Source organism: Carcharhinus amblyrhynchos, chromosome 9 (genome assembly GCF_965287045.1).
Source record: "Carcharhinus amblyrhynchos chromosome 9, sCarAmb.v2.hapA, whole genome shotgun sequence".
Classification (NCBI taxonomy): domain Eukaryota; kingdom Metazoa; phylum Chordata; class Chondrichthyes; order Carcharhiniformes; family Carcharhinidae; genus Carcharhinus; species Carcharhinus amblyrhynchos.
This window is the reverse complement of record NC_137332.1, coordinates 86,823,930-86,849,238: the sequence shown is the minus strand read 5'-3', so window position 1 is coordinate 86,849,238 and position 25,309 is coordinate 86,823,930. Positions and strand designations below refer to the sequence as shown.

Genomic DNA, 25,309 nt, shown 5'->3' with positions numbered 1-25,309 from the left:
TTCACTGTTGCTCTGTCTCGCTGTTGCCCCGTCTCACTGTTGCTCCGTCGCCCTGTTGCTCCGTCTCGCTGTTGCTCCTTCTCGCTCTTGTTCTGCTTCACTGTTGCCCCGTCTCGCTGTTGCCCCGTCTCGCTGTTGCCCCGTCTCGCTGTTGCTCCGTCTCGCTGTTGCCCTGTTTCGCTGTTGCTCCTTCTCGCTATTGTTCTGCCTCGCTGTTGCCCCGTCTCGCTGTTGCCCCGTCTCGCTGTTGCCCCGTCTCGCTGTTGCTCTGCCTAGGTGTTGCCCCGTCTCGCTGTTGCTCTGCTTCACTGTTGCTCCGCCTCGCTGTTGCTCCGTCTCGCTGTTGCTCCGTCTCGCTGTTGCTCCGTCTCGCTGTTGCTCTGTCGCCCTGTTGCTCCGTCTCGCTGTTGCTCCGTCTCGCTGTTGCTCCTTCTCGCTATTGTTCTGCTTCACTGTTGCTCCGTCTCGCTGTTGCCCCGTCTCGCTGTTGCTCTGCCTAGCTGTTGCCCTGTCTCGCTGTTGCCCTGTCTCGCTATTGTTCTGCTTCACTGTTGCTCCGTCTCGCTGTTGCTCCGTCTTGCTGTTGCTCCGTCTCTCTGTTCCCCCGTCTCGCTGTTGCTCCTTCTCGCTATTGTTCTGCTTCACTGTTGCTCCGTCTCGCTGTTGCCCCGTCTCGCTGTTGCTCCTTCTCGCTATTGTTCTGCTTCACTGTTGCTCCGTCTCGCTGTTGCCCCGTCTCGCTGTTGCTCTGCTTCACTGTTGCCCCGTCTCGCTGTTGCTCTGCTTCACTGTTGCTCCGTCTCGCTGTTGCCCCGTCTCGCTATTGTTCTGCTTCACTGTTGCTCCGTCGCTCTGTTGCTCCATCTCTCTGTTGCTCCGTCTCTCTGTTTCTCCGTCTCTCTGTTTCTCCGTCTCTCTGTTGCTCCGTCTCTCTGTTGCTCCGTCTCTCTGTTGCTCCGTCGCTCTGTTGCTCCGTCTCTCTGTTGCTCCGTCTCTCTGTTGCTCCGTCTCTCTGTTCCCCTGTCTTGCTGTTGCTCCTTCTCGCTATTGTTCTGCTTCACTGTTGCTCCGTCTCGCTGTTGCTCCGTCTCGCTGTTGCTCTGCTTCACTGTTGCTCCGTCTCGCTGTTGCTCCGCCTCGCTGTTGCCCCGTCTCCCTGTTGCTCCGTCTCTCTGTTGCTCCGTCGCTCTGTTGCTCCGTCGCTCTGTTGCTCCGTCTCTCTGTTGCTCCGTCTCTCTGTTGCTCCGTCGCTCTGTTGCTCCGTCGCTCTGTTGCTCCGTCGCTCTGTTGCTCCGTCGCTCTGTTGCTCCGTCTCTCTGTTGCTCCGTCGCTCTGTTGCTCCGTCTCTCTGTTGCTCCGTCTCTCTGTTGCTCCGTCTCGTTGTTGCTCCGTCTCCCTGTTGCTCCGTCTCTCTGGTGCTCCGTCTCTCTGTTGCTCCGTCTCGTTGTTGCTCCGTCTCTCTGTTGCTCCGTCTCTCTGTTGCTCCGTCTCCCTGTTGCTCCGTCTCCCTGTTGCTCCGTCTCTCTGTTGCTCCGTCTCTCTGTTGCTCCGTCTCTCTGTTGCTCCGTCGCTCTGTTGCTCCGTCTCTCTGTTGCTCCGTCTCTCTGTTGCTCCGTCTCTCTGTTGCTCCGTCTCGTTGTTGCTCCGTCTCTCTGTTGCTCCGTCTCGTTGTTGCTCCGTCTCTCTGTTGCTCCGTTTCTCTGTTGCTCCGTCTCTCTGTTGCTCCGTCGCTCTGTTGCTCCGTCTCTCTGTTGCTCCGTCTCTCTGTTGCTCCGTCTCTCTGTTGCTCCGTCGCTCTGTTGCTCCGTCTCTCTGTTGCTCCGTCTCTCTGTTGCTCCGTCTCTCTGTTGCTCCGTCTCGTTGTTGCTCCGTCTCTCTGTTGCTCCGTCTCTCTGTTTCTCCGTCTCTCTGTTGCTCCGTCTCTCTGTTGCTCCGTCTCTCTGTTGCTCCGTCTCTCTGTTGCTCCGTCTCGTTGTTGCTCCGTTTCTCTGTTGCTCCGTCTCCCTGTTGCTCCGTCTCCCTGTTGCTCCGTCTCTCTGTTGCTCCGTCTCTCTGTTGCTCCGTCTCTCTGTTGCTCCGTCTCTCTGTTGCTCCGTCGCTCTGTTTCTCCGTCTCTCTGTTGCTCCGTCTCGTTGTTGCTCCGTCTCTCTGTTGCTCCGTCTCTCTGTTTCTCCGTCTCTCTGTTGCTCCGTCTCTCTGTTGCTCCGTCTCTCTGTTGCTCCGTCTCTCTGTTGCTCCGTCTCTCTGTTGCTCCGTCTCTCTGTTGCTCCGTCTCGTTGTTGCTCCGTTTCTCTGTTGCTCCGTCTCCCTGTTGCTCCGTGTCTCTGTTGCTCCGTGTCTCTGTTGCTCCGTGTCTCTGTTGCTCCGTCTCTCTGTTGCTCCGTCTCTCTGTTGCTCCGTCTCTCTGTTGCTCTGTCACTGTGTTGCTCCATCGCTCTGTTGTGCCATCGTTGTGTGTCTGCGTCGCTCTGTTGCTCCATCGCTCTCTTGCTCGGTCTCTCAGTTGCTCCGCCGTCTGGTTCCTCCCCCGTCCCGTTCCTCCTCCGTCCTGTTCCGCTGTCGTCCAGTTGCTCAGTCACCCTGTTGTACCGTCTCTCTGTTGCTCAGTTGCTTTGATGTTCCTTCGCTCGCTCTTCTCGTTGTTGTTCCGTCTCGCAGTTGCTCTGTCTCTCTGTTTTTCTGCTTCACTGTTGCTCCGTCTCACTGTTGCTCCGTCTCTCTGTTGCTCCGTCTCTCTGTTGCTCCGTCTCGCTGTTGCTCCGTCTCTCTGTTGCTCCGTCGCTCTGTTGCTCCGTCTCGCTGTTGCTCCGTCTCGCTGTTGCTCCGTCTCGCTGTTGCTCCGTCTCGCTGTTGCTCCGACTCGCTGTTGCTCAGTCTCGCTGTTGCTCCGTCTCGCTGTTGCTCCGTCTCTCTGTTGCTCCGTCTCGCTGTTGCTCAATCTCGCTGTTGCTCCGCCTCGCTGTTGCCCTGTCTCGCTGTTGCCCTCTCTCGCTGTTGCTCCTTCTCGCTATTGTTCTGCTTCACTGTTGCTCCGTCTCGCTGTTGCCCCGTCTCGCTGTTGCCCCGTCTCGCTGTTGCCCCGTCTCGCTGTTGCCCCGTCTCGCTGTTGCCCCGTCTCGCTGTTGCTCTGCTTCACTGTTGCTCCGTCTCGCTGTTGCCCTGTCTCGCTGTTGCTCCTTCTCGCTATTGTTCTGCTTCACTGTTGCTCCGTCTCGCTGTTGCTCCGTCTCGCTGTTGCTCAATCTCGCTGTTGCTCCGCCTCGCTGTTGCTCCGTCTCGCTGTTGCTCCGTCTCGCTGTTGCTCAATCTCGCTGTTGCTCCGCCTCGCTGTTGCCCTGTCTCGCTGTTGCCCTGTCTCGCTGTTACTCCTTCTCGCTATTGTTCTGCTTCACTGTTGCTCCGTCTCGCTGTTGCCCCGTCTCGCTGTTGCTCTGCTTCACTGTTGCCCCGTCTCGCTGTTGCTCTGCTTCACTGTTGCTCCGTCTCGCTGTTGCCCTGTCTCGCTGTTGCTCCTTCTCGCTATTGTTCTGCTTCACTGTTGCTCCGTCTCGCTGTTGCTCCGTCTCGCTGTTGCTCCGTCTCGCTGTTGCTCTGTCGCCCTGTTGCTCCGTCTCGCTGTTGCTCCTTCTCGCTATTGTTCTGCTTCACTGTTGCTCCGTCTCGCTGTTGCCCCGTCTCGCTGATGCCCCGTCTCGCTGTTGCCCCATCTCGCTGTTGCCCCGTCTCGCTGTTGCTCTGCTTCACTGTTGCTCCGTCTCGCTGTTGCCCTGTCTCGCTGTTGCTCCTTCTCGCTATTGTTCTGCTTCACTGTTGCTCCGTCTCGCTTTTGCTCCGTCTCGCTGTTGCTCCGTCTCTCTGTTGCTCCGTCGCCCTGTTGCTCCGTCTCGCTGTTGCTCCTTCTCGCTATTGTTCTGCTTCACTGTTGCTCCGTCTCGCTGTTGCTCCGCCTCGCTGTTGCTCCGTCGCCCTGTTGCTCCGTCTCGCTGTTGCTCCTTCTCGCTATTGTTCTGCTTCACTGTTGCCCCGTCTCGCTGTTGCCCTGTCTCGCTGTTGCTCCTTCTCGCTGTTGTTCTGCTTCACTGTTGCTCCGTCTCGCTGTTGCCCCGTCTCGCTGTTGCTCTGCTTCACTGTTGCCCCGTCTCGCTGTTGCTCTGCTTCACTGTTGCTCCGTCTCGCTGTTGCCCTGTCTCGCTGTTGCCCTGTCTCGCTGTTGCTCCTTCTCGCTATTGTTCTGCTTCACTGTTGCTCCGTCTCGCTGTTGCTCCGTCTCGCTGTTGCTCCGTCTCGCTGTTGCTCCTTCTCGCTATTGTTCTGCTTCACTGTTGCTCCGTCTCGCTGTTGCCCCGTCTCGCTGTTGCCCCGTCTCGCTGTTGCCCCGTCTCGCTGTTGCTCTGCCTAGCTGTTGCTCCTTCTTGCTATTGTTCTGCTTCACTGTTGCTCCGTCTCGCTGTTGCTCCGTCTCGCTGTTGCTCCTTCTCGCTATTGTTCTGCTTCACTGTTGCTCCGTCTCGCTGTTGCCCCGTCTCGCTGTTGCCCCGTCTCGCTGTTGCCCCGTCTCGCTGTTGCTCTGCCTAGCTGTTGCTCCTTCTTGCTATTGTTCTGCTTCACTGTTGCCCCGTCTCGCTGTTGCCCCGTCTCGCTGTTGCCCCGTCTCGCTGTTGCCCCGTCTCGCTGTTGCCTCTTCTCTCTGTTGCTCCGTCTCTCTGTTGCTCCGTCTCTCTGTTGCTCCGTCGCTCCGTTGCTCCGTCTCTCTGTTGCTCCGTCTCTCTGTTGCTCCGTCTCGCTGTTGCTCCGTCGCTCCGTTGCTCCGTCTCTCTGTTGCTCCGTCGCTCCGTTGCTCCGTCTCTCTGTTGCTCCGTCTCGCTGTTGCTCCGTCGCCCTGTTGCTCCGTCTCGCTGTTGCTCTGCTTCACTTTTGCTCCATTTCGCTATTGTTCTGCTTCACTGTTCCCCCGTCTCGCTGTTGCTCCGTCTCGCTGTTGCCCCGTCTCGCTGTTGCTCCATCTCGCTGTTGCTCCTTCTCGCTATTGTTCTGCTTCACTGTTGCTCTGTCTCGCTGTTGCCCCGTCTCGCTGTTGCTCCGTCGCCCTGTTGCTCCGTCTCGCTGTTGCTCCTTCTCGCTCTTGTTCTGCTTCACTGTTGCCCCGTCTCGCTGTTGCCCCGTCTCGCTGTTGCCCCGTCTCGCTGTTGCCCCGTCTCGCTGTTGCTCCGTCTCGCTGTTGCCCTGTTTCGCTGTTGCTCCTTCTCGCTATTGTTCTGCCTCGCTGTTGCCCCGTCTCGCTGTTGCCCCGTCTCGCTGTTGCCCCGTCTCGCTGTTGCTCTGCCTAGCTGTTGCCCCGTCTCGCTGTTGCTCTGCTTCACTGTTGCTCCGCCTCGCTGTTGCTCCGTCTCGCTGTTGCTCCGTCTCGCTGTTGCTCCGTCTCGCTGTTGTTCTGCTTCACTGTTGCTCCGTCTCGCTGTTGCCCCGTCTCGCTGTTGCCCCGTCTCGCTGTTGCTCTGCCTAGCTGTTGCCCTGTCTCGCTGTTGCCCTGTCTCGCTATTGTTCTGCTTCACTGTTGCTCCGTCTCGCTGTTGCTCCGTCTTGCTGTTGCTCCGTCTCTCTGTTCCCCCGTCTCGCTGTTGCTCCTTCTCGCTATTGTTCTGCTTCACTGTTGCTCCGTCTCGCTGTTGCCCCGTCTCGCTGTTGCTCCTTCTCGCTATTGTTCTGCTTCACTGTTGCTCCGTCTCGCTGTTGCCCCGTCTCGCTGTTGCCCCGTCTCGCTGTTGCTCCGTCTCGCTGTTGCTCTGCTTCACTGTTGCCCCGTCTCGCTGTTGCCCCGTCTCGCTGTTGCTCTGCTTCACTGTTGCCCCGTCTCGCTGTTGCTCTGCTTCACTGTTGCTCCGTCTCGCTGTTGCCCCGTCTCGCTATTGTTCTGCTTCACTGTTGCTCCGTCGCTCTGTTGCTCCATCTCTCTGTTGCTCCGTCTCTCTGTTTCTCCGTCTCTCTGTTGCTCCGTCTCTCTGTTGCTCCGTCTCTCTGTTGCTCCGTCGCTCTGTTGCTCCGTCTCTCTGTTGCTCCGTCTCTCTGTTTCTCCGTCTCTCTGTTGCTCCGTCTCTCTGTTGCTCCGTCTCTCTGTTGCTCCGTCTCTCTGTTGCTCCGTCTCTCTGTTGCTCCGTCTCTCTGTTCCCCCGTCTCGCTGTTGCTCCTTCTCGCTGTTGCTCTGCTTCACTGTTGCTCCGTCTCGCTGTTGCTCCATCTCTCTGTTGCTCCGTCTCTCTGTTGCTCCGTCGTTCTGTTGCTCCGTCTCTCTGTTGCTCCGTCTCTGTTTTGCTCCGTCGCTCTGTTGCTCCGTCTCTCTGTTGCTCCGTCTCTCTGTTGCTCCGTCTCTCTGTTGCTCCTTGTCTCTGTTGCTCCGTCTCTCTGTTCCTCCTTCTCTCTGTTCCTCCGTCTCTCTGTTGCTCCGTCTCTCTGTTGCTCTGTCTCTCTGTTGCTCCGTCGCTCTGTTGCTCCGTCTCTCTGTTGCTCCGTTTCTCTGTTGCTCCGTCTCTCTGTTCCTCCGTCTCTCTGTTGCTCCGTCGCTCTGTTGCTCCGTCTCTCTGTTGCTCTGCTTCACTGTTGCTCCGTCTCCCTGTTGCTCTGCTTCACTGTTGCTCCGTCTCCCTGTTGCTCCGTCTCTCTGTTCCTCCGTCTCTCTGTTGCTCCGTCTCTCTGTTCCCCCGTCTCGCTGTTGCTCCTTCTCGCTGTTGCTCTGCTTCACTGTTGCTCCGTCTCCCTGTTGCTCTGCTTCGCTGTTGCTCTGTCTCTCTGTTGCTCCGTCTCTCTGTTGCTCCGTCTCTCTGTTGGTCCGTGTCTCTGTTTCTCAGTCGCCCTGTTGCTCCGTCTCTCTGTTGCTCCGTCTCTCTGTTGCTCCGTCTCTCTGTTGCTCCGTCTCTCTGTTGCTCCGTCGCTCTGTTGCTCCGTCTCTCTGTTGCTCCGTCGCTCTGTTGCTCCGTCGCTCTGTTGCTCCGTCTCTCTGTTGCTCCGCCGTCCGGTTCCTCCCCCGTCCCGTTCCTCCTCCGTCCTGTTCCGCTGTCGTCCAGTTGCTCAGTCACCCTGTTGTACCGTCTCTCTGTTGCTCAGTTGCTTTGATGTTCCTTCGCTCGCTCTTCTCGTTGTTGTTCCGTCTCGCAGTTGCTCTGTCTCTCTGTTTTTCTGCTTCACGGTTGCTCCGTCTCTCTGTTGCTCCGTCTCACTGTTGCTCCGTCTCACTGTTGCTCCGTCTCTCTGTTGCTCCGTCTCTCTGTTGCTCCGTCTCGCTGTTGCTCCGTCTCGCTGTTGCTCCGTCTCGCTGTTGCTCCGTCTCGCTGTTGCTCAATCTCGCTGTTGCTCCGTCTCGCTGTTGCTCCGTCTCGCTGTTGCTCCGTCTCGCTGTTGCTCCGTCTCGCTGTTGCTCAATCTCGCTGTTGCTCCGTCTCGCTGTTGCTCAGTCTCGCTGTTGCTCCGTCTCACTGTTGTTCCGTCTCGCTGTTTCTCCGCCTCGCTGTTGCTCCGTCTCACTGTTGTTCCGTCTCGCTGTTTCTCCGTCTCTCTGTTTCTCCGTCTCTCTGTTGCTCCGTCTCTCTGTTGCTCTGTCTCTCTGTTGCTCCATCGCTCTGTTCCTTCATCGCTCTGTTGCTCTGTTTCTCTGTTTCTCCGTCACCCCGTTCCTCTGTCGTTCTTGCTCCGTCTCTCTGTTGCTCCGTCACCCTGTTTCTCCGCCTCGCTGTTGCTCCGTCTTGCTGTTGCTCCGTCTCGCTGTTCTCCACCATTCAGTTGCTCCATTTCTCTGTTGCTCCATCGCCCTGTTGTTCCGTCGCCCTCTTGCTCCGTCGCCCTGTTGTTCCGTCGCCCTGTTGTTCCGTCGCCCTGTTGTTCCGTCGCCCTGTTGTTCCGTCGCCCTGTTGTTCCGTCGTCCCGTTGCTCCGTCGCCCTGTTGTTCCGTCTCTCTGTTGCTCTATCGCTCTCCGTGTCTCAGTTCCTCCCCCGTCCCGTTCCTCCCCCGTCCCGTTCCTCCGCTGTCCTGTTCCGCTGCCGTCCTGTTGCTCAGTCACCCTGTTGTACCATCACTCTGTTGCTCAGTTGCTTTGATGTTCCTTCGCTCGCTGTTCTCGCTGTTGCTCCGTCTCTCTGTTGCTCCGTCTCTCTGTTGCTCCGTCTCTGTTGCTCCGTCGCCCTGTTGCTCCGTCGCCCTGTTGCTCCGTCGCCCTGTTGCTCCGTCGCCCTGTTGCTCCGTCTCTCTGTTGCTCAGCCTCTCTGTCACTCCGTCACTCTTCTCCACCGTTCAGTCGCTCCATCGCCCCGTTGTTCCGTCGTCCTGTTGCTCCGTCTCTCTGTTGCTCCGTCTCCCTGTTGCTCCGACTCTCTGTTGCTCCGTCTCTCTGTTGCTCCGTCTCTCTGTTGCTCCGTTTCTCTGTTGCTCCGTCTCCCTGTTGCTCCGACTCTCTGTTGCTCCGTCTCTCTGTTGCTCCGTCTCTCTGTTGCTCCGTCTCTCTGTTGCTCCGTCTCTCTGTTGCTCCGTCTCTCTGTTGCTCCGTCTCTCTGTTGCTCCGTCTCTCTGTTGCTCCGTCGCTGTGTTGCTCCGTCTCTCTGTTGCTCCGTCTCTCTGTTGCTCCGTCTCCCTGTTGCTCCGACTCTCTGTTGCTCCGTTTCTCTGTTGCTCCGTCTCTCTGTTGCTCCGTCTCTCTGTTGCTCCGTCGCTCTGTTGCTCCGTCTCTCTGTTGCTCCGTCTCTCTGTTGCTCCGTCTCTCTGTTGCTCCGTCTCTCTGTTGCTCCGTCTCTCTGTTGCTCCGTCGCTCTGTTGCTCCGTCTCTCTGTTGCTCCGTCGCTCTGTTGCTCCGTCTCTCTGTTGCTCCGTCTCTCTGTTGCTCCGTCTCTCTGTTGCTCCGTCTCTCTGTTGCTCCGTCTCTCTGTTGCTCCGTCTCTCTGTTGCTCCGTCTCTCTGTTGCTCCGTCGCTCTGTTGCTCCGTCTCTCTGTTGCTCCGTCGCTCTGTTGCTCCGTCTCTCTGTTGCTCCGTCTCTCTGTGGCTCCGTCTCTCTGTTGCTCCGTCTCTCTGTTGCTCCGTCTCTCTGTTGCTCCGTCTCTCTGTTGCTCCGTCTCTCTGTTGCTCCGTCTCTCTGTTGCTCCGTCTCTCTGTTGCTCCGTCTCTCTGTTGCTCCGTCTCTCTGTTGCTCCGTCTCTCTGTTGCTCCGTCGCTCTGTTGCTCCGTCGCCTGTTGCTCCGTCTCTCTGTTGCTCCGTCTCTCTGTGGCTCCGTCTCTCTGTTGCTCCGTCTCTCTGTTGCTCCGTCTCTCTGTTGCTCCGTCTCTCTGTTGCTCCGTCTCTCTGTTGCTCCGTCTCTCTGTTGCTCCATCTCTCTGTTGCTCCGTCGCTCTGTTGCTCCGTCGCTCTGTTGCTCCGTCGCCTGTTGCTCCATCTCTCTGTTGCTCCGTCGCCCTGTTGCTCCGCCTCTCTGTCGCTCCGTCACTCCTCCACCATTCAGTCGCTCCATCGCCCCGTTGTTCCGTCGCTCTGTTGCTCCGTCGCTCTGTTGCTCCGTCGCTCTGTTGCTCCGTCTCCCTGTTGCTCCGTCGCTCTGTTGCTCAGTCTCCCTGTTGCTCCGTCGCTCTGTTGCTCCGTCGCTCTGTTGCTCCGTCGCTCTGTTGCTCAGTCTCCCTGTTGCTCTGTCGCTCCGTCTCTCTGTCGTTCCGTCGCCCTGTCGTTCCGCCGCCCTGTCGTTCCGTCGCCCTGTCATTCCGTCTGTCTGTTGCTCCATCTCTCTGTTGCTCTGTTGCCCCATTCCTCCTTTGCCCTGTTCCTCTGTTGCCCCGTTGCTCAGTTGCCCAATTGCTCTGTCTCTGTTCTACCGTCTGTCTGTTGTACCGTCTGTCTGTTGTACCGTCTGTCTGTTGCTCCATCGCTCTGTTGCTCCGTCACTCTGTTGCTCCGTCACACTGTTGCTCTCCTGCTCCGTTCCTCTGTTGCCCCCCTGCTCCATTCCTCTGTTGCCCCATTCCTCCATTGCCCTGTTCCTCCGTTGCCTTGTTCCTCCGTCGCTCAGTTCCTACGTCGCTCGGTCGCACTGTGGCTCGGTCATGCTGTTCCTCAGTCGCGCTGTTCCTCGGTCGCGCTATTGCTCGGTTGCGCTGTCACTCCATCACTTAGTTGCTCATTTGAGCCGTGCTCCATCAGTCATCTCTGCATCTCTCTGCCTCTACATTTTTCTGTCTGTCTTTATCTTTCTCACCATCGCTGTTAAGCCATTGCTCCATCGCTCTGTTGCTCCATTCCCTGTTACTCTGTCGTCCTGTTGCTCCGTCTTACTGTGGCTCTGCGTCGCTGTTGCTCTGTCTCGCTGTAGCTCTCTCACTGTTGCTCTGTCTCGCTGTAGCTCTGTCTCGCTGTAGCTCTGTCTCACTGTAACTCTCTCGCTGTTGCTCTGTCTCGCTGTTGCTCTGTCTCGCTGTTGCTCTGTCTCGCTGTTGCTCTGTCTCGCTGTTTCTATTTATCGCTGTTGCTCTGTCTCGCTGTTGCTCTGTCTCGCTGTTGCTCTGTCTCGCTGTTTCTATTTATCGCTGTTGCTCTGTCTCGCTGTTGCTCTGTCTCGCTGTTGCTCTGTCTCGCTGTTTCTATTTATCGCTGTTGCTCTGTCTCGCTGTTGCTCTGTCTCGCTGTTGCTCTGTCTTGCTGTTTCTATGTCGCAATGCTTCGGCTTTGTGCTTTTGTTCCATATCGCCGTCGCCCCGTCTCGCTGTTGCACGATCGCCCCATTGCTCCCTCGCCCTGTTGCTCCCTCTCTCTGTTGCTCCGTCTCCCTGTTGCTGCGTCTCTCTGTTTCCCCGTCTCCCTGTTGCTCCGTCTCCCTGTTGCTCCGTCTCCCTGTTGCTCCGTCTCCCTGTTGCTGCGTCTCTCTGTTTCCCCGTCTCCCTGTTGCTGCGTCTCTCTGTTTCCCCGTCTCCCTGTTGCTCCGTCTCCCTGTTGCTCCGTCTCCCTGTTGCTCCGTCTCCCTGTTGTTCCGTTGCCCTGTTTCCTCATCACCCGGTTGCTCCGTTGCCCTGTAGCTCCGTTGGTCTGTTCCTCCATCACCCTGTTGCTTTGTCGCCCTGTTTCTCCGTCACCTGGTTGCTCCGTCACGCTGTTGTTCAGTCACGCTGTTACTCAGTCGCCCTGTCGCTCCGTCACTCTATTGCTGCATCACCCCGTTGCTCTGTTGCCCTGCTCCTCCGTTGTCTTGTCCCTCCGTCACTCTGTTGCACCGTGGCTCTGTTGCTCTGTTGCTCCGACTCTCTGTTGCTCCGACTCTCTGTTTCTCCGTCTCTCTGTTTCTCCGTCGCCCTGTTTCTCCGTCGCCCTGTTTCTCCATCGCTCTGTTGCTGCATCACCCTGTTGCTCTCTTGCCCCATTCCTCCTTTGCCCCATTCCTCCGTTGCCCCGTTGCTCAGTCGCCCAATTGCTCTGTCTCTGTTGTACTGTCTGTCTGTTGCTCCGTCACACTGTTGCTTTCCTGCTCCGTTCCTCTGTCGCCCTATTCCTCCGTTGCCTTGTTCCTCCGTTGCTCAGTTCCTCTGTCGCTCGGTCGCACTGTCGCTCGTCGCGCTGTTCCTCAGTTGCGCTGTTGCTCGGTTGTGCTCTCACTCCATCAGTTTGTTGCTCATTTGAGCTGTGCTCCGTCAGTCATCTCTGCATCTCTCTGCCTCTACATTTTTCTGTCTGTCTTTGTCTTTCTCACCATCTCTGTCAAGCCATTGCTCCGTCGCTCTGTTGCTCCATCCCCCGTTACTCTGTCATCCTGTTGCTCCATCGCGCTGTTGCTCTGTCTCGCCGTTTCTCTGTCTCGCCGTTTCTCTGTCTCGCCGTTTCTCTGTCTCGTCGTTTCTCTGTCCCGCCGTAGCTCTGTCCCGCCGTAGCTCTGTCCCGCCGTAGCTCTGTCCCGCCGTAGCTCTGTCCCGCCGTTGCTCTGTATCGCCGTTTCTCTGTCTCGCCGTTTCTCTGTCCCGCCGTAGCTCTGTCCCGCCGTTGCTCTGTCTCGCCGTTTCTCTGTCTCGCTGTGGCTCTGTCCTGCTGTAGCACTGTCCCGCCGTAGCTCTGTCCTGCTGTAGCTCTGTCCCGCTGTAGCTCTGTCCCGCTGTAGCTCTGTCCCACCGTAGCTCTGTCCTGCTGTAGCTCTGTCCTGTTGTAGCTCTGTCCCGCTGTAGCTCTGTCCCGCTGTAGCTCTGTCCCGCTGTAGCTCTGTCTCGCTGTAGCTCTGTCTCGCTGTTGCTCTGTCCCGCTGTTGCTCTGTCCCGCTGTTGCTCTGTCCCGCTGTTGCTCTGTCTCGCTGTTTCTATGTCTCACTGTTTCTATGTCTCACTGCTGCTCTGTCTTGCTGTTTCTACGTTGCGATGCTTCGCCTTTGAGCTTTTGTTCCATATCGCCGTTGCTCCGTCTCGCTGTTGCACAATCGCCCCATTGCTCCATCTCGCTGTTGCTCCCTCACCCTGCTGCTCCCTCACCCTGTTGCTCCGTCTCCCTGTTGCTCCGTCTCCCTGTTGCTCCGTCTCTCTGTTGCTCCGTCTCTCTGTTGCTCCGTCTCTCTGTTGCTCCGTCTCTCTGTTGCTCCGTCTCTTTGTTGCTCCGTCTCTCTGTTGCTCCGTCTCTTTGTTGCTCCGTCTCTCTGTTGCTCCGTCTCTCTGTTGCTCCGTCGCTCTGTTGCTCCGTCTCTCTGTTGCTCCGTCTCTCTGTTGCTCCGTCGCCCTGTTGCTCCGTCGCCCTGTTGCTCCGTCGCCCTGTTGCTCCGTCACCTTGTTGCTCCGTCTCTCTGTTGCTCCGTCTCCCTGTTGCTCCGTCTCTCTGTTGCTCCGTCTCTCTGTTGCTCCGTCTCTCTGTTGCTCCGTCTCTCTGTTGCTCCGTCGCCCTGTTTCTCCGTCGCCGTTTCTCCGTCGCCCTGTTTCTCCGTCGCCCTGTTTCTCCGTCGCCGTTTCTCCGTCGCCCTGTTTCTCCGTCGCCCTGTTTCTCCGTCGCCGTTTCTCCGTCGCCCTGTTTCTCCGTCGCCCTGTTTCTCCGTCGCCCTGTTTCTCCGTCGCCCTGTTGCTCCGTCTCTCTGTTGCTCCGTCGCTGTGTTGCTCCGTCTCTCTGTTGCTCCGTCGCTCTGTTCCTCCGTCGCTCTGTTGCTCCGTCTCTCTGTTGCTCCGTCGCCCTGTTGCTCCGTCGCTCTGTTGCTCCGTCGCCCTGTTGCTCCGTCTCACTGTTGCTCCGTCGCCCTGTTGCTCCGTCGCCCTGTTGCTCCGTCGCCCTGTTTCTCCGTCGCCTGTTTCTCCGTCGCCCTGTTTCTCCGTCGCCCTGTTGCTCCGTCGCCTATTGCTCCATCTCTCTGTTGCTCCGTCGCTCTGTTGCTCCGTCGCTCTGTTGCTCCGTCTCTCTGTTTCTCCGTCTCTCTGTTGCTCCGTCTCTCTGTTGCTCCGTCTCTCTGTTGCTCCGTCTCTCTGTTGCTCCCTCGCTCTGTTTCTCTGTTGCTCCGTCGCTGTGTTGCTCCGTCTCTCTGTTGCTCCGTCGCTCTGTTGCTCCGTCTCTCTGTTGCTCCGTCGCCCTGTTGCTCCGTCGCCCTGTTGCTCCGTCGCCCTGTTGCTCCGTCTCACTGTTGCTCCGTCGCCCTGTTGCTCCGTCGCCCTGTTGCTCCGTCGCCCTGTTTCTCCGTCGCCCTGTTGCTCCGTCGCCTATTGCTCCGTCTCTCTGTTGCTCCGTCGCTCTGTTGCTCCGTCGCTCTGTTGCTCCGTCGCTCTGTTGCTCCGTCTCTCTGTTGCTCCGTCGCTCTGTTTCTCCGTCTCTCTGTTGCTCCGTCTCTCTGTTGCTCCGTCTCTCTGTTGCTCCGTCTCTCTGTTGCTCCGTCTCTCTGTTGCTCCCTCGCTCTGTTTCTCTGTTGCTCCGTCGCTCTGTTGCTCCGTCTCTCTGTTGCTCCGTCGCTCTGTTGCTCCGTCTCTCTGTTGCTCCGTCTCTCTGTTGCTCCGTCTCTCTGTTGCTCCGTCTCTCTGTTGCTCCGTCTCTCTGTTGCTCCGTCTCTCTGTTGCTCCCTCGCTCTGTTTCTCTGTTGCTCCGTCTCTCTGTTGCTCCATCTCTCTGTTGCTCCGTGTCTCTGTTGCTCCGTTTCTCTGTTGCTCCGTCTCTCTGTTTCTCCGTCTCTCTGTTGCTCCGTCGCTCTGTTGCTCCGTCTCTCTGTTGCTCCGTCTCTCTGTTGCTCCGTCTCTCTGTTGCTCCGTGTCTCTGTTGCTCCGTGTCTCTGTTGCTCCGTCTCTCTGTTGCTCCGTCTCTCTGTTGCTCCGTCTCTCTGTTGCTCCGTCTCTCTGTTGCTCCGTCTCTCTGTTGCTCCGTCTCTCTGTTGCTCCGTGTCTCTGTTGCTCCGTGTCTCTGTTGCTCCGTCTCTCTGTTGCTCCGTCTCTCTGTTGCTCCGTGTCTCTGTTGCTCCGTTTCTCTGTTGCTCCGTCGCTCTGTTGCTCCGTGTCTCTGTTGCTCCGTCTCTCTGTTGCTCCGTCTCTCTGTTGCTCCGTGTCTCTGTTGCTCCGTGTCTCTGTTGCTCCGTCTCTCTGTTGCTCCGTCTCTCTGTTGCTCCGTCTCTCTGTTGCTCCGTCTCTCTGTTGCTCCGTCTCTCTGTTGCTCCGTCTCCCTGTTGCTCCGTCTCTCTGTTGCTCCGTCTCTCTGTTGCTCCGTCTCTCTGTTGCTCCGTCTCTCTGTTTCTCCGTCTCTCTGTTTCTCCGTCTCTCTGTTGCTCCGTCTCTCTGTTGCTCCGTCTCTCTGTGGCTCCGTCTCTCTGTTGCTCCGTCTCTCTGTTGCTCCGTCTCTCTGTTTCTCCGTCTCTCTGTTGCTCCGTCTCTCTGTTGCTCCGTCTCTCTGTTGCTCCGTCTCTCTGTTTCTCCGTCTCTCTGTTGCTCCGTCTCTCTGTTGCTCCGTCTCTCTGTTGCTCCGTCTCTCTGTGGCTCCGTCTCTCTGTTTCTCCGTCTCTCTGTTGCTCCGTCTCTCTGTTGCTCCGTCTCTCTGTTGCTCCGTCTCTCTGTTGCTCCGTCTCTCTGTTGCTCCGTCACCCTGTTGCTCTCTCTCTCTGTTGCTCCGTCACCCTGTTGCTCCGTCTCTCTGTTGCTCCCTCTCTCTGTTTCTCCGTCACCCTGTTGCTCTGTCTCCCTGTTGCGCCGTCTCCCTGTTGCGCCGTCTCCCTGTTGCGCCGTCTCCCTGTTGCGCCGTCTCCCTGTTGCGCCGTCTCCCTGTTGCGCCGTCTCCCTGTTGCGCCGTCTCCCTGTTGCGCCGTCTCCCTGTTGCTCCGTCTCCCTGTTGCGCCGTCTCCCTGTTGTTCCGTTACTCTGTTGCTCTGTTACTCTGTTGCTCCATTTCTTGTTGCTCCGTCTCTCTGTTGCTCCCTCTCTCTGTTGCTCCGTCACCCTGTTGCTCCGTCTCTCTGTTGCTCCGTCTCTCTGTTGCTCCGTCGCCCTGTTGCTCCGTCTCCCTGTTGCTCCGTCTCCCTGTTGCTCCGTCTCCCTGTTGCTCCGTCTCTCTGTTGCTCCGTCTCTCTGTTGCTCCGTCTCTCTGTTGCTCCGTCTCTCTGTTTCTCCGTCTCCCTGTTGCTCCGTCACCCTGTTGCGCCGTCTCCCTGTTGCGCCGTCTCCCTGTTGCTCCGTCACCCTGTTGCTCCGTCACCCTGTTGCTCCGTCACCCTGTTGCTCCGTCTCCCTGTTGCTCCGTCACCCTGTTGCTCCGTCACCCCGTTTCTCCGTCACCCTGTTGCTCCGTCTCCCTGTTGCTCCGTCTCCCTGTTGTTCCGTTACTCTGTTGCTCCATCTCTTGTTGCTCCGTCACGCTGTTGCTCCGTTGCCCTGTTTCTTCATTGCCCGGTTGCTGTGTTGCCCTGTTGCTCTGTTGCCCTGTAGCTCCGTTGGTCTGTTCCTCCATCACCCTGTTTCTCCGTTGCCCTGTTTCTCCATCACCTGGTTGCTCCGACATGCTGTTGTTCAGTCGCTCTGTTGCTGCATCGCTCTGTTGCTCCATCACTCTATTGCTGCATCACCCTGTTGCTCATTTGCCCTGTTCCTCCGTTGTCTTGTCCCTCCGTCACTCCTGCTCCTATTTGTTCTTTTTCTTGTCTCTCTGTTGCTTTGTATCGCTGTTGCTCCATCTTTCTGCTGTTCTGTCACGGTGTTGTTCTGTCACACCGTTGCGCTGTCTCACCGTTGCTCTGTCTCGCTGTTGCTCTGTCTCGCTGTTGCTCCGTCTCGCTATTGCTCCGTCTCGCTGTTGCTCCATCTCTCTGTTGCTCCGTCTCGCTGTTGCTCCGTCTCTCTGTTGCACCGTCTCGCTATTGCTCCGTCTCGCTGTTGCTCCGTCTCTCTGTTGCACCGTCTCGCTATTGCTCCGTCTCGCTGTTGCTCCGTCTCGCTGTTGCTCCGTCTCGCTGTTGCTCGGACTCGCTGTTGCTCGGACTCGCTGTTGCTCGGTCTCTCTGTTGCTCGGTCTCTCTGTTGCTCGGTCTCCTTGTTGCTCGGTCTCGTTGTTGGTCATTCACTCTGTTGCTCCGTCTCGTTGTTGCTCCGTTTCACTGTTGCTCCGTCGCTTTCTCGCTCCGTCGCTCAGTCGTGCTGTCGCTCTATCGCTTTGTTGCTCATTCGAGCCGTTGCTCCGTCAGTCATCTCTCCATCTCTCTGTCTCCATATTTTTCTGCCTCTCTGTCTCTCTCACCATCCCTGTCGAGCCTTTGCTCCATCGCACTGTTACCCCGTCGTCCTGTTGCTCCGTCTCGCTGTTGTTCCTTCTCGCTGTTGCTCCGTCACTCTCTCATTCCGTCGCTCGGTCGCACTGTCGTTCGCGCTCTTGCGCGGTCGCACTGTCGCCCCTTCACTTTGTTGCTCATTCGAGCCGTTGCTCCGTCAGTCATCTCTCCATCTCACTGTCTCTACAATTTTCTGTCTCTTTCTGTCTCTCTCTCACCATCTCTATCAAGCCATTGCTCCATCGCCCTGTTACCCTGTTGTCCCGTTGCTCCGTCTCACTGTTGCTCCATATCGCTGTCGCTCCATCTCACCATTGCACGATCACCCATTCCTCTGTCTCACGGTTGCTCCGTCGCCCCATTGCTCCGTTGCTCTGTCGCTCTGTTGCTCCGTCTCGTGGTTGCTCCATCTCTCTGTTGCTCCGTCGCACCATTTCTCCGTTGCTCCGTCTCTCTGTTGCTCCGTCTCTCTGTTGCTCCGTCGCTCTGTTTCTCTGTCGCTCTGTTTCTCCGTCGCTCTGTTTCTCCGTCGCTCTGTTTCTCCGTCGCTCTGTTTCTCCGTCGCTCTGTTTCTCCGTCGCTCTGTTTCTCCGTCGCTCTGTTTCTCCGTCGCTCTGTTTCTCCGTCGCTCTGTTTCTCTGTCGCTCTGTTTCTCTGTCGCTCTGTTTCTCCGTCGCTCTGTTTCTCCGTCGCTCTGTTTCTCCTTCGCTCTGTTTCTCCGTCGCTCTGTTTCTCCGTCGCTCTGTTTCTCCGTCGCTCTGTTTCTCCGTCGCTCTGTTTCTCCGTCTCTCTGTTGCTCCGTCGCTCTGTTTCTCCGTCGCTCTGTTTCTCCGTCGCTCTGTTGCTCCGTCTCTCTGTTGCTCCGTCGCTCTGTTTCTCCGTCGCTCTGTTTCTCCGTCGCTCTGTTTCTCCGTCGCTCTGTTTCTCCGTCGCTCTGTTTCTCCGTCGCTCTGTTTCTCCGTCGCTCTGTTTCTCCGTCCCTCTGTTGCTCCGTCGCTCTGTTTCTCCGTCGCTCTGTTGCTCCGTCTCTCTGTCGCTCCGTCACCTGTTGCTCCATCGCTCTGTTGCTCCGTCGCCTTGTTGCTCCGCCATGCTGTTGCTCCATTGCTCTGTTGCTCTGTCGCTCTGTTGCTCCGTCGCTCTGTTGCTCCGTTGCTCTGTTGGTCCATCGCCTGTTGCTCTGTTGCTCTGTTTGTCCGTCGCTCTGTTGCTCCGTCGCTCTGTTGCTCCGTCGCTCTGTTGCTCCGTCGCTCTGTTGCTCCGTCGCTCTGTTGCTCCGTCGCTCTGTTGCTCCGTCGCTCTGTTGCTCCGTCGCCTGTTGCCCTGTTGCTCTATTGCTCCATCGCTCTGTTTCTCCGTCGCCCTGTTTCTCCGTCGCCCATTGCTCTGTCGCTCTGTTGCTCCGTCTCGCAGTTTCTCCGTCTCGCAGTTTCTCCGTCTCGCTGTTTCTCCGTCTCGCTGTTTCTCCGTCTCGCTGTTTCTCTGTCTCGCTGTTGCTTTGTTTCGCTGTTACTCTGTCTCACTGTTGCTTCGTCTCGCTGTTGCTCCATCCCGCTGTTGCTCTGTCTTGCTGTTTCTACATCGCAATGCTTCAGCTTTGCACTTTTGCTCCATATCGCTGTCGCTCCATCTCACCGTTGCACGATCGCCCCATTCCTCTGTCTCACGGTTGCTCCATCTCGTGGTTGCTCCATCGCTCTGTGGCTCCGTCGCCCTGTTGCTCCGCCATGCTATTGCTCCGTTGCTTTGTCACTCTGTCGCCCCATTGCTCTGTTGCTCCGTCTCTCTGTTGCTCTATTGCTCTGTTGTTCCGTCGCTCTGTTGCTCTGTCGCTCTGTTGCTCCTTCGCCTGTTGCTCAGTTGCTCTGTTTCTCCGTCTCTCTGTTGCTCCATCGCCCGTTGCTCTGTCGCTCTGTTGCTCCGTCTCGCTGTTGCTCCGACTCGCTGTTTCTCCATCGCTCTGTTTCTCCGTCACCTGTTGCTCTGTCACTCTGTTTCTCCATCGCTCTGTTTCTCTGTTGCTCCATCGCTCTGTTGCTCTGTCACTCTGTTTCTCCATCGCTCTGTTTCTCTGTTTCTCCGTCGCTCTGTTGCTCCGTCGCTCTGTTTCTCTGTTGCTCTGTCGCCTGTTGCTCTGTCATTCTGTTGCTCCGTTGCTCTGTTTCTCCATCACTCTGTTGCTCCGTCGCCTGTTGCTCTGTTGCTCCGTCGCTCTGTTTCTCCGTCGTTCTGTTGCTCCGTCGCCTGTCGCTCTGTTGCTCCATTGCTCTGTTTCTCCATCACTCTGTTGCTCCGTTGCCTGTTGGTCTGTCGCTCTGTTGCCCCGTCACTCTGTTGCTCCGTCGCTCTGTTTCTCCGTCGCTCTGTTGCTCCGTCGCCTGTTGCTCTGTTGCTCCGTCGCTCTGTTGCTCCGTCGCCTGTTGCTCTGTTGCTCTGTTGCCCCGTCGCTCTGTTGCCCCGTCGCTCTGTTGCCCCGTCACTCTGTTGCCCCGTCGCTCTGTTGCCCCGTCGCTCTGTTGCTCTGTCGCTCTGTTGCCCCGTCTCGCTGTTTCTCCGTCACTCTGTTTCTCCGTCACTCTGTTTCTCCGTCGCCTGTTGCTCTGTGGTTCTGTTACTCTGTTGCTCCGTCTCTCTGTTGCTCCGTCTCTCTGTTGCTCCGCCGCCTGTTGCTCTGTTGCTCCATCGCTCTGTTGCTCCGTCACTCCGTCTGCCCATTGCTCCATAATTGATTTGGTTTGATTTATTATTGTAACATGTATGTAAGTGAAAATTGTTGTTCCTTCTCTCTCTACAGACAAAGCATACCATACACGGAGATGGAAGGGAGAGAGTGCAAAATGTAGTGTTACAGTCATAGCTAGAGTGTAGAGAAAGATCAACTTAATGCGAGGTATCTCCATTCAAAAGTCTGATGGCAGCAGATGCTGTTCTTGAGTTGGTTGGTATGTGTCCTCAGAATTTTGTGTCTTATTCCCGATGTAGGAAGCCAGAAAAAAAATGTCTTGGATGCATGGGGTCATCGATTATGCTGGCTGCTACTCCGAGGCAGTAGAAAGTGTAGACAGAATCAGTGGAAGGCTGGTTTGAGTAATGGACTGGGCTGCGTTCACGACCCTCTGTAGTTTCTTGCTGCCTTGGGCAGAGCAGGAGCTATACCAAGCTGTGATATAACCAGGAAGAATTCTTTCTATGGTGCATCTGTAAAAGTTGGTGAGAGCGATTATTATCAAATTTCCTTCATTTCTTGAGAAAAGTTGAGACATTGCTGGGCTTTTGTAACTATCATGGAGGAACCAGGACCTGAAGCTCTCGACCACTTCCTCCCTATTGATGTAAACCAGAGCATTTCCTCCACTCCGCTTCCTGAAGTCGATGACTATCACCTTCATTTTTTTGACATTGTGGGAGAGATTTTTGTCATCGCACCTATTCACCAGATTCTCTATCTCTTTCCAGCACTCCACCTCATCCTTGTTTGAGATCCAACCCACTAGGGTGGTGTCACCCATTGGAAATTGAGTTAGGGGAAAATTTGGCTACACAGTCAAAGGTATATAAGGAATACAGTCGGGGGCTGAGAACGCAGCCTCGTGGGGCACCAGTGTTGGGGATGATTGTGGAGGAAGTGTTGTCTGATTGCGGTCTTTTGGGTTCGGAAGTTCAGGATCCAGTCACAGGGGGAGGAGCAGAGTCGCAGGAGTCTGACCTCAGTGTCTTTGTTATGTAGGCGTTCCAGAGTTAAGTGCAGGGACAGGGAGATGGTATGCGCTGTGGACACATTGAAGCGAAAGGTAAACTTGAGTGGATTCAGGCAATCCAGGAGGCTGGAATTGATTCATGCCAGAGCAACGGACCAACAGAGCAACGGATCTACGGAGCGGCGGAACAACAGAGCGACGGACCAACAGAGCAACGGATCTACGGAGTGGCGGAACAACAGAGCGACGGAACAACAGAGCGACGGAACAACAGAGCAACGGAACAACAGAGCGACGGAACAACAGAGCGACGGAACAACAGAGCGACGGAACAACAGAGCGACGGAACAACAGAGCGACGGATCTACAGAGCGACGGATCTACAGAGTGACAGATCTACAGAGCGACGGATCTACAGAGCGACAGAACAACAGAGCGACGGAACAACAGAGCGACGGAACAACAGAGCGACGGATCTACAGAGTGGCAGAACAACAGAGCGGCGGAACAACAGAGCGACGGAACAACAGAGCGACGGAACAACAGAGCGACGGAACAACAGAGCGACGGAACAACAGAGCGGCGGAACAACAGAGCGACGGAACAACAGAGCGACGGAACAACAGAGCGACGGAACAACAGAGCGACGGAACAACAGAGCGATGGAACAACAGAGCGACGGATCTACAGAGCGACGGAACAACAGAGCGATGGATCTACAGAGCGACGGATCTACAGAGCGACGGATCTACAGAGTGGCGGAACAACAGAGCGACGGAACAACACAGCGACGGAACAACAGAGCGACGGAAGAACAGAGCGACGGATCTACAGAGCGACGGATCTACAGAGCGACGGATCTACAGAGTGGCGGAACAACAGAGCGACGGAACAACAGAGCGATGGAACAACAGAGCGACGGATCTACAGAGCGACGGACCAACAGAGCGACGGAACAACAGAGCGACGGATCTACAGAGCGACGGATCTACAGAGCGACGGAACAACAGAGCGACGGAACAACAGAGCGATGGAACAACAGAGCGACGGAACAACAGAGCGACGGATCTACGGAGCGACGGACCAACAGAGCGACGGAACAACAGAGAGACGGAACAACAGAGCGACGGATCTACGGAGCGACGGACCAACAGAGCGACGGAACAACAGAGAGACGGAACAACAGAGCGACGGAACAACAGAGCGATGGAACAACAGAGCGACGGATCTACAGAGCGACGGACCAACAGAGCGACGGAACAACAGAGCGACGGAACAACAGAGCGATGGAACAACAGAGCGACGGATCTACAGAGCGACGGACCAACAGAGCGACGGAACAACAGAGCGACGGAACAACAGAGCGACGGAACAACAGAGCGACGGAACAACAGAGCGACGGATCTACAGAGTGGCAGAACAACAGAGCGACGGAACAACAGAGCGACGGATCTACAGAGCGACGGACCAACAGAGCGACGGAACAACAGAGCGACGGAACAACAGAGCGACGGATCTACAGAGTGGCAGAACAACAGAGCGACGGAACAACAGAGCGACGGATCTACAGAGCGACGGACCAACAGAGCGACGGAACAACAGAGCGACGGAACAACAGAGCGACGGATCTACAGAGCGACGGACCAACAGAGCGACGGAACAACAGAGCGACGGATCTACAGAGTGGCAGAACAACAGAGCGACGGATCTACAGAGTGGCGGAATAACAGAGCGACGGAACAACAGAGCGACGGAACAACAGAGCGACGGAACAACAGAGCGACGGAACAACAGAGCGACGGAACAACAGAGCGACGGAACAACAGAGCGACGGAATAACAGAGCGATGGAACAACAGAGCGACGGAACAACAGAGCGATGGAACAACAGAGCGACGGAACAACAGAGCGACGGAACAACAGAGCGACGGATCTACAGAGTGACGGAACAACAGAGCGACAGAATAACAGAGCGATGGAACAACAGAGCGACGGAACAACAGAGCGACGGATCTACAGAGCGACAGAACAACAGAGCGACAGAATAACAGAGCGACGGAACAACAGAGCGACGGAACAACAGAGCGACGGAACAACAGAGCGACGGAACAACAGAGTGGCGGAACAACAGAGCGATGGATCTACAGAGCGACGGAACAACAGAGCGACGGATCTACAGAGCGACGGACCAACAGAGCGACGGAACAACAGAGCAACGGATCTACGGAGCGGCGGAACAACAGAGCGACGGAACAACAGAGCGATGGATCTACAGAGCGACGGATCTACAGAGCGACGGATCTACAGAGTGGCGGAACAACAGAGCGACGGAACAACAGAGCGACGGATCTACAGAGTGGCGGAACAACAGAGCGACGGATCTACAGAGCGACGGATCTACAGAGCGACGGAACAACAGAGTGGCGGAACAACAGAGCGACGGAACAACAGAGCGACGGATCTACAGAGTGGCGGAACAACAGAGCGACGGATCTACAGAGCGACGGATCTACAGAGCGACGGAACAACAGAGCGACGGAACAACAGAGCGACGGAACAACAGAGTGGCGGAACAACAGAGCGACGGATCTACAGAGTGGCGGAACAACAGAGCGACGGATCTACAGAGTGGCAGAACAACAGAGCGATGGAACAACAGAGCGACGGATCTACAGAGCGACGGATCTACAGAGTGGCGGAACAACAGAGCGATGGATCTACAGAGCGACGGAACAACAGAGCGACGGAACAACAGAGCGACGGAACAACAGAGCGACGGATCTACAGAGTGGCAGAACAACAGAGCGATGGAACAACAGAGCGACGGAACAACAGAGCGACGGAACAACAGAGCGACGGAACAACAGAGCGACGGATCTACAGAGCGACGGATCTACAGAGTGGCGGAACAACAGAGCGATGGATCTACAGAGTGGCAGAACAACAGAGCGATGGAACAACAGAGCGACGGATCTACAGAGTGGCGGAACAACAGAGCGATGGATCTACAGAGTGGCAGAACAACAGAGCGATGGAACAACAGAGCGACGGATCTACAGAGCGACGGATCTACAGAGTGGCGGAACAACAGAGCGACGGAACAACAGAGCGACGGAACAACAGAGCGACGGATCTACAGAGCGACGGATCTACAGAGTGGCGGAACAACAGAGCGACGGATCTACAGAGTGGCGGAACAACAGAGCGACGGAACAACAGAGCGACGGATCTACAGAGCGACGGAACAACAGAGCGACGGAACAACAGAGCGACAGATCTACAGAGTGGCGGAACAACAGAGCGACGGATCTACAGAGTGACGGAACAACAGAGCGACGGAACAACAGAGCGACAGATCTACAGAGCGACGGATCTACAGAGCGACGGAACAACAGAGCGACGGAACAACAGAGCGACGGAACAACAGAGCGACGGAACAACAGAGCGACGGATCTACAGAGTGGCGGAACAACAGAGCGACGGAACAACAGAGCGACGGAACAACAGAGCGACGGAACAACAGAGCGACGGAACAACAGAGCGACGGAACAACAGAGCGACGGAACAACAGAGCGGCGGAACAACAGAGCGATGGATCTACAGAGCGACGGAACAACAGAGCGACGGAACAACAGAGCGATGGACCTACAGAGCGACGGAACAACAGAGCGACGGATCTACAGAGCGACGGATCTACAGAGCGACGGAACAACAGAGCAACGGATCTACGGAGTGGCGGAACAACAGAGCGACGGAACAACAGAGTGGCGGAACAACAGAGCGACGGAACAACAGAGCGACGGAACAACAGAGCGACGGAACAACAGAGTGGCGGAACAACAGAGCGACGGATCTACAGAGCGACGGAACAACAGAGCGACGGATCTACAGAGTGGCGGAACAACAGAGCGACGGATCTACAGAGCGACGGAACAACAGAGCGACGGAACAACAGAGCGACGGAACAACAGAGCGACGGAACAACAGAGCGACAGATCTACAGAGTGGCGGAACAACAGAGCGACGGATCTACAGAGCGACGGAACAACAGAGCGACGGAACAACAGAGCGACGGAACAACAGAGTGACGGATCTACGGAGCGGCGGAACAACAGAGCGACGGAACAACAGAGCGACGGATCTACAGAGCGACGGAACAACAGAGCGACGGATCTACAGAGCGACGGAACAACAGAGCGACGGAACAACAGAGCGACGGAACAACAGAGCGACGGAACAACAGAGCGACGGAACAACAGAGCGACGGAACAACAGAGCGATGGATCTACAGAGCGACGGATCTACAGAGTGGCGGAACAACAGAGCGACGGATCTACAGAGCGACGGAACAACAGAGCGACGGAACAACAGAGCGACGGAACAACAGAGCGACGGAACAACAGAGCGATGGAACAACAGAGCGACGGAACAACAGAGTGACGGATCTACGGAGCGGCGGAACAACAGAGCGACGGAACAACAGAGCGACGGAACAACAGAGCGGCGGAACAACAGAGCGACGGATCTACAGAGCGACGGAACAACAGAGCGACGGAACAACAGAGCGACAGATCTACAGAGTGGCGGAACAACAGAGCGACGGATCTACAGAGCGACGGAACAACAGAGCGACGGAACAACAGAGCGACGGATCTACAGAGTGGCGGAACAACAGAGCGACGGATCTACAGAGCGACGGAACAACAGAGCGATGGAACAACAGAGCGACGGATCTACAGAGCGACGGAACAACAGAGCGACGGATCTACAGAGCGACGGAACAACAGAGCGACGGAACAACAGAGCGACGGAACAACAGAGCGACGGAACAACAGAGCGACGGAACAACAGAGCGACGGATCTACAGAGCGGCGGAACAACAGAGCGACAGATCTACAGAGCGGCGGAACAACAGA

At 56.7% G+C, this 25,309-nt stretch overlaps 1 protein-coding gene across 1 annotated transcript in view; it reads left to right on the top strand.

The window, feature by feature from the left end:
* The window catches only part of cacna1ea (calcium channel, voltage-dependent, R type, alpha 1E subunit a), a 516,576-nt gene that overhangs the window by 218,526 nt on the left and 272,741 nt on the right, over positions 1–25,309 (top strand). The window lies entirely within an intron of this gene.